The sequence below is a fragment of the Citrus sinensis genome, chromosome 8 (assembly GCF_022201045.2).
Source record: "Citrus sinensis cultivar Valencia sweet orange chromosome 8, DVS_A1.0, whole genome shotgun sequence".
Classification (NCBI taxonomy): Eukaryota; Viridiplantae; Streptophyta; class Magnoliopsida; order Sapindales; family Rutaceae; genus Citrus; species Citrus sinensis.
This window is the reverse complement of record NC_068563.1, coordinates 20,059,832-20,066,604: the sequence shown is the minus strand read 5'-3', so window position 1 is coordinate 20,066,604 and position 6,773 is coordinate 20,059,832. Positions and strand designations below refer to the sequence as shown.

Genomic DNA, 6,773 nt, shown 5'->3' with positions numbered 1-6,773 from the left:
ATTTCATTCTCTTCCATTATAAGTCATAATAACAAGAGTAGAGAAATCCTTAATTTAGAAAGGTCTAGAGAAATCAAGATCAAGAGGTAAGTAACACTTCAACTGCAATGTAGGGACAAAATTATTTTTCTACTTAAGTTCAGTTTTAACAATCCCTTTATATTATGATGGTTGTTATAATGTGGTTATTTATATTCTAAATCTTCATATGATCGGCTCTGCTGCCTAATATGTGATATTTATACTTAGTTATGATATGGTCGGCTATGCCGCTTATACTAAAGACTCTTGTCTTTAAATAATGTTGTATGTTGATTTTGTTATGCATCGGGGTTATAAGTTGCATTGGATGCATGCATATCATGGACGACATTATGAAGAATACGTTTCAGAAAATGAATTTATGAAAAATAGGTGGTTGTACTACCAGGTGGCAAAGTTCTAAGGAGGGCAAGCCCTAAAAACTAAGTTGTAAGAAATTTTTTGGGGACGACGATACATAACGCCCAAAAGTTCAACTAATGAGGCCCAAGAGCATGATGTTTAAAGAGTAAAAGTGCCAATCTTGGAATGCAACATACCTAGGGCCCAAATAAAGTTGTTTTGTATTTTCTAAGTTTATTTTAAGAATGGTCATTCATATGCATCATAATTTATACATGCATCAAAGTGTTATCTTACTGAGCATTAGCTCACTAAGTCCTTACATTGTAGGTAACGATGAGTAGGGCAAGCTGGCGCCAAGTCCTAACCAAGACGAAGTGCATATGGGCATAACTGACCTTGGGATTTTATGATGGGCTCAGCTTTGTGTTAATAAAAAAATAAGTATCTTGGCTTTATGTAATAATTAAGTTTTTAAATAAACTAAGAAATCTCTATACGACTTTTACTTTTCTGTAAGAAAGTTTTTGTTGGATTGTGCTAAACATTTAAAATTCGTATTTATATTAAGTAACTGTGTTTTTAAGCATTTTTAAGTAAATAATATAGTGGAGTGTTACAACATATCCTTTTGATTTACTGTTTACTTTACTGCTTTTTGTAGTATAATTTCTATCTAATTATTGTTTATTTCTTTTTACCGTTTGCTTTTGAATAATTAAGCTATGAGCTTTACGCGTCATTTGACAAACCCAGCTCATTTACATCTGTGGATCATTATATCTGTCGCCAAGATCTTTAAATATGAGTATTTTTTTAAGCATTCACATATGGTTTTTGAGATTTTCCAAATGGCAGCCACTTCGAGCAGACAACTCAAAAATATTTATTTGCTCTCTAGGTTTCATTATGGCAAATATAGGGAGTTTGTTTAAACAACTATAGATCTTGATCAAGTACTAGCAGAAAGAAAGATACACCAAGTATATAGAGGAGGTGTCCGGGGATTATCAAGACTTGTCTCACAAGCTGCTTTTACTAGAGGAAGCTAAATGCTAAGCATAATTCTGGAAGCCCTAAAAACACTGGGATGCTTACCTGGCCCACCAATTGGAGAGGAATTAGTTGTCTTAGGTATTTAAGAAAGAATAACTGAAATGCTAAAACATGCTGATGTTTTTATTTTCTTACCAAGGGATCTTGCGACTTTAGAGACACCAATTACAATCGCATCTTAGACACATTTGAATATTCATCAGAAACCCATCAGTTTGTTAAATGTTAATCACTTTTGCGATGGTTTGATAGCTTTTATTAACCATGCAATTAAAAATCATTTCATTTCATGTGCAACGAAAAAACTCTTTATTTGTGCTCCTACTACTAATGAATTACTTGATCTTTTAGAAGCTTACAAACCATAACCAGATCCCAAGACTCCAATATTGGATTGGTCGACTGATGATGGTAGTGGTAGTAGTAAGAAGCACAAATTAGATTTAACTCTCCATTTATAAATATTTTCTGTTGCAGTGCTCAGGTGATGTCTTCAAAACTCTACTTTTTTCCTTGAAGACATAGAGGACAATGTCTAGTTTTAGTTGGGGGGAGGGAATAGTTGACAATTGTGGAATAAACGATAGCTCTATTGTCATAATTATTAACCATTTCTGAATTTTTGAGTTGAAGATGATAGAATATGGAGTTTAGTTACTCTAGAAACACATCCTCCCAATCTTAGTGTTTAGTAAAAAAAAAAAAAACAAATTGTTGAATTTTTTTCCAATATTATTAACTAACCATTTTTGTCTACCTTGGCCATTTTGAGAGATTCAATAGACCAGTCTAGACTCACACACACACACACACGACAAGTGATGGTGGTGGTAAGTTGAGATTTTGTAATACCTAATCCTTTCGTTTCATTTGTGAGTAACAACTAAATCCAGTGGTCATTATACCCTAAAAAAGAGAGAAAAAAGAAAAAAAGAAAAAAGAAGAAAAAAAGGAAGAAGAGTAAGAGATGCTCTCACTTAGTAACTAGGTCTCTTGCCTTAGTAAGCAGAGAGTATTCACGTCAAACGGTGAAAGATGATCAAAATTGTAAAAACTCTTACTTAGTAACTAGCCTCCTGCCTCAGCAAGTAGAGAGTGTTCGAGTCAAATGGTCAGAGTTTGAGTTGTCCAACCCAGCTCTTTCTTAGTAATCGGGCCTTTTGCCTCAATAAGCAGAGAGTGTTCCCGTAAAATGGATAGAGTTGGTTAAAGAAATAATATAAATAAACCTACTACCTATAGAAAGAACTCTGATGAGATGGTAAGAATAAAAGTATTGTTTTTCTTTTGACCGAACCTCATAATCATTATGTCAATTTTTCAGAAAAGTTCATTGATTTGGTAAGCAGATTTTAATTTGATTTTTGTTAGATTTCATCACTTAATTTGCTAAGGACTAGCAATAAATTGGTAGGGGGTGTGTCGAGTACTGGATAATGTCTATTTATATACGGTAAAATTGTCATTTTATGCTCTGATTCTCACTAACATTTTCACTTTTATGTGTTTAAATTTTCTAAGCTTTTATTAGATCTGTTTTAGTATAATTTAAGTATTTTATGTTATTTGGGAATATTTTGGCCATTTTACAACTAACGAGAAGTCGAAACAATAAAATGAATGACATTTTTGAACTCAGGACGGTCGAAAACCTTAGGAAGAGCGTAAAAGGGCATTTGGTACTGATCATGTATAAGGTACGGTTCACATATACGACACTATTTATGAGTACGACATTGTTCACATATATGGTACAATGATGCGGCATTGACCGATGATGCGGCAGCATCCTATTAGACCAATGATGTGGCATTTATTGATTATGTGGTGTTGATCGATGATGTAGCAGTATGAGATTGGAAAAAATACTGATGTGGCATTGACCAATGACGTGGCAGTATCTTATTGGACCGAAATGCTGATGTGGTGTTGACTAATGATGTGCTCCAACTAATCAAAGCTTGCCATGTGGCGCAATTCTGGAGTCCGAATTGTTTTCATCTGATGGCCATGATTTATTCATTGTATCTATAAATAGAGGGCTCCCCCCTAATTTGACACGCCTGAATCCATTTTTGAGCCATATATTATGTAATTCTCTCTCCACCTTGTATTTTCTACATATATTACTATTTTACCCTTAGTTCAATTTGAGTGGCTAGTTTAGTTTCAAGCTTGGGTTAAAGGTGAAGTCTCAACATGTTCCATAGGCTTAATTAGGTAAGCTTATTTTCTTTTACTCTTTGATTTATGACGTCATTCTATGATGTCGTGATTAAAGTTACGGCATCAATACTGTAATTAAACATAAATTATGTAAATGAAACATAAAATTTGTAAATCAACATTAATTGTAAAATAAAACATAAATTTTAGAAATTAAACATAAAACTTGTAAATGTAAGGTAAAATGAAGAAATTAATATAAAACTAGTAAATTGATGTATTATTAGTAAATAAAACAAAACTTGCAAATATAACATAAAACTCATAAATCAATATTAAGTGCAAAATAAAATATAAAGTTTAGAAATTGAACATAAGATTTATAAATGGAAAATAAAAGGAGTAAATTAATATAAAACTAGTAAATTGATATATTATTAGTAAACACAACTAAAACTTACAAATATAACTTAAAACCAGTAAATTAACATTAACTGTAAAAAAATATAAATTTTAAAAATGAAACAAAAAACTTTTAAATAGAAGGTAAAACAAGTAAATTATTATAAAACTGATAAATTTATGTATTACTGGTAAATAAAACAAAATTTACAAATATAACATAAAACTAGTAAATCAACATTAAGCGCAAAATAAAACATAAATTTTAGAAATGGAACATAAGGCTTTTAAATAAAAGGTAAAACAAGTAAGTTAATATAAACTAGTAAATTAATATATTACTAGTAAACAAAACAAAAATTTACAAATATAACATAATACTCGTAAATCAACACTAACTGTGAAATCAAACATAAATTTTGGAAATGAAATATAAGACTTGAAAAAGGAAGGTAAAATAAGTTAATTACTATAAAAGTAGTAAATTATTATACTACTGGTAAATAAAATGAAAATTTATAAATATAACATAAAACAAGTAAATTAACATTAAGTGCAAAATAAAACATAAATTTTGGAAATGGAAAATAAAACAAGTAAATTAATATAAACTAGTAAATTAATGTATTACCGGTAAACAGAACAAAAACTTGCAAATATAACATAAAACTAGTAAATCAACACTAATTGTAAAATCAAACATAAATTTTGGAAATGAAGCATAAGACTTGCAAATTTATATATTTCGTCTAGCACAGCGTGTTGTTGACACCATACTTAGTGGAAGATCATTACCTCTGGCACACTAAGCGCTTAGTACCATATTTACTAGAATGTGGATTATGAGGAGAGGAAATACCCCCTTCATGAATTAATTGGAACTAAAAAGGAAATAATGTTCTATCTAGCCCCCCTTGCTTATAGTCATTTTCAAGCAAAAAATTACTCAATCTTTCATACCAAACTCGAGGAGCTTGCTTTAAACCGCAGAAAACCTTTTTTTAATTTAAAGACATGGTTTGAGAAATAAGGGGTCTTCAAAACCTTTAGGTTGTTCAACGTAAGCTTCTTCATTTAAGATGCCATTCAAAAAGGCACTCTCAACATCCATTTGAAATAATTTAAAGCCTATCAAACAAGCAACTGCAAGAAGTAAATAAATAGATTCTAGTCTAACAATATGTGCAAAGGTTTTATCAAAGTCAACACTTCAATTTGTATGTAGCCTTGTGCCACCAACCTAGCTTTATTTCTTACTATGTCACCAAATTCATTAGTTTTATTCTTCGAAATCCATTTGATTCATATAATATTAGTGTGACCAGGTATAAGTACTAGCATCCATACATTATTTCGTTCAAATTGTTCTAATTCTTCTTGCATAGCTTTAATCCAAAATTCATCAAGTAAAGCTTCCTTAAAATTCTTTGGTTCAGTTATTGATACAAAGCAAGTGAATCTTACCATATTTACATAGCTTTTCCTTGTGACCATTTGTTCATCAAGATTACCTAAAATAAGATCAGAGGGTGATTTTGCTTAACTTTTGATGATAATTGGGTCCTGTAGGTCCATGGTTGCCTGGAGCTTTAAAAGTTTCTCTTTCACGTTCTCTGGAGTTTCCTAAAAGGCGTCTTCTACAATTGGTTCTTTTTAGTTTAAAGAACGTTTACTAGATTGACCTCTCTCAATGGCTTGATCTGCGGAAGTAAATGTAACAAGTTTGGTGTTTCTAAAAGACTGGTTATCTCTTCGTCAGTTAAGTAATCTATAAAATCTTGATAATCATCAATAACCGCCTTCGCAGATTCAATAATACTTTGAGTTATCTTATTATAAACACATAATGCTCTGCTATTATTTGAATAACCAAGAAAAAACACCTTCACCACTTTTTGAATCAAATTTATCAAGATGCTCACGATCATTCAATATAAAGCACATACAACCAAGATTAAGCATTTTACCTTTCCATAACTCATAAGGAGTTTTCTTGGTACCTGAACGAAGAGAAACATGATTAATGGTGTAGCAAGCAGTGTTAAGTGTTTCAGCCCATAATCTCTTTGAAAGATTCTTTGAGTTTAACATCGCTCGAGCCATTTCCTGTAAGGTCGTATTTTTTTTTTCTACAACGCCATTTTGTTATGGAGTAATAGCTGAGGAAAACTCATGTGAAATTCCATGTAAATTACAATATTCTTCAATACTAGAGTTTTAAATTCTCTTCCATGATCACTCATAATTATGACAATATTGCAATTTTCTTCGTTTTTAATCTTTTCACATAGTTTTCTAAACACATCAAATGTATCTGATTTCTCTGTAATAAAGTCAACCCATGTAAACCTAGAAAAATCATCAACACACACAAATACGTACCCTTTTCTAGCTTAACTTTCAACTTGTATTGGTCCCATAAGGTCCATATGAAGTAGCTGTAGTACCTTAGATATTGTGCTATCTTGAACAACTTTATGTGACGTCCTTTGTTGTTTGCCAGATTGACAGTAGCCACATATTCTAGGTTGTTTCTTTTTTTAGTATTGGAACTCCTTTGTTGGCACCTGTTTTCACAATTTTAATTGGTAACTTGTAGTTCAAATGACCAAACTTTTGATGCCATAATTTTGTGCCATCAAGAGTGGTCTTATGGCAAATATCTGAACTAGTCAACTTATTGCTAGCCTATATGGCTTTAAAATATTGATTTTGATGATAACAAACCACATACTTTAAATAAACAAAGAATTACACGGTTTTTG

General features: G+C 31.3%; 1 long non-coding RNA gene across 1 annotated transcript; it reads left to right on the top strand.

Moving 5' to 3' along the window:
• LOC127899028 (uncharacterized) lies at positions 1–950 on the top strand. The gene is made up of 2 exons (XR_008050802.1): positions 1–86; positions 715–950. It is a non-coding gene; the product is annotated as an uncharacterized LOC127899028 (long non-coding RNA).
• The last annotated feature ends 5,823 nt before the right edge of the window (positions 951–6,773 follow it).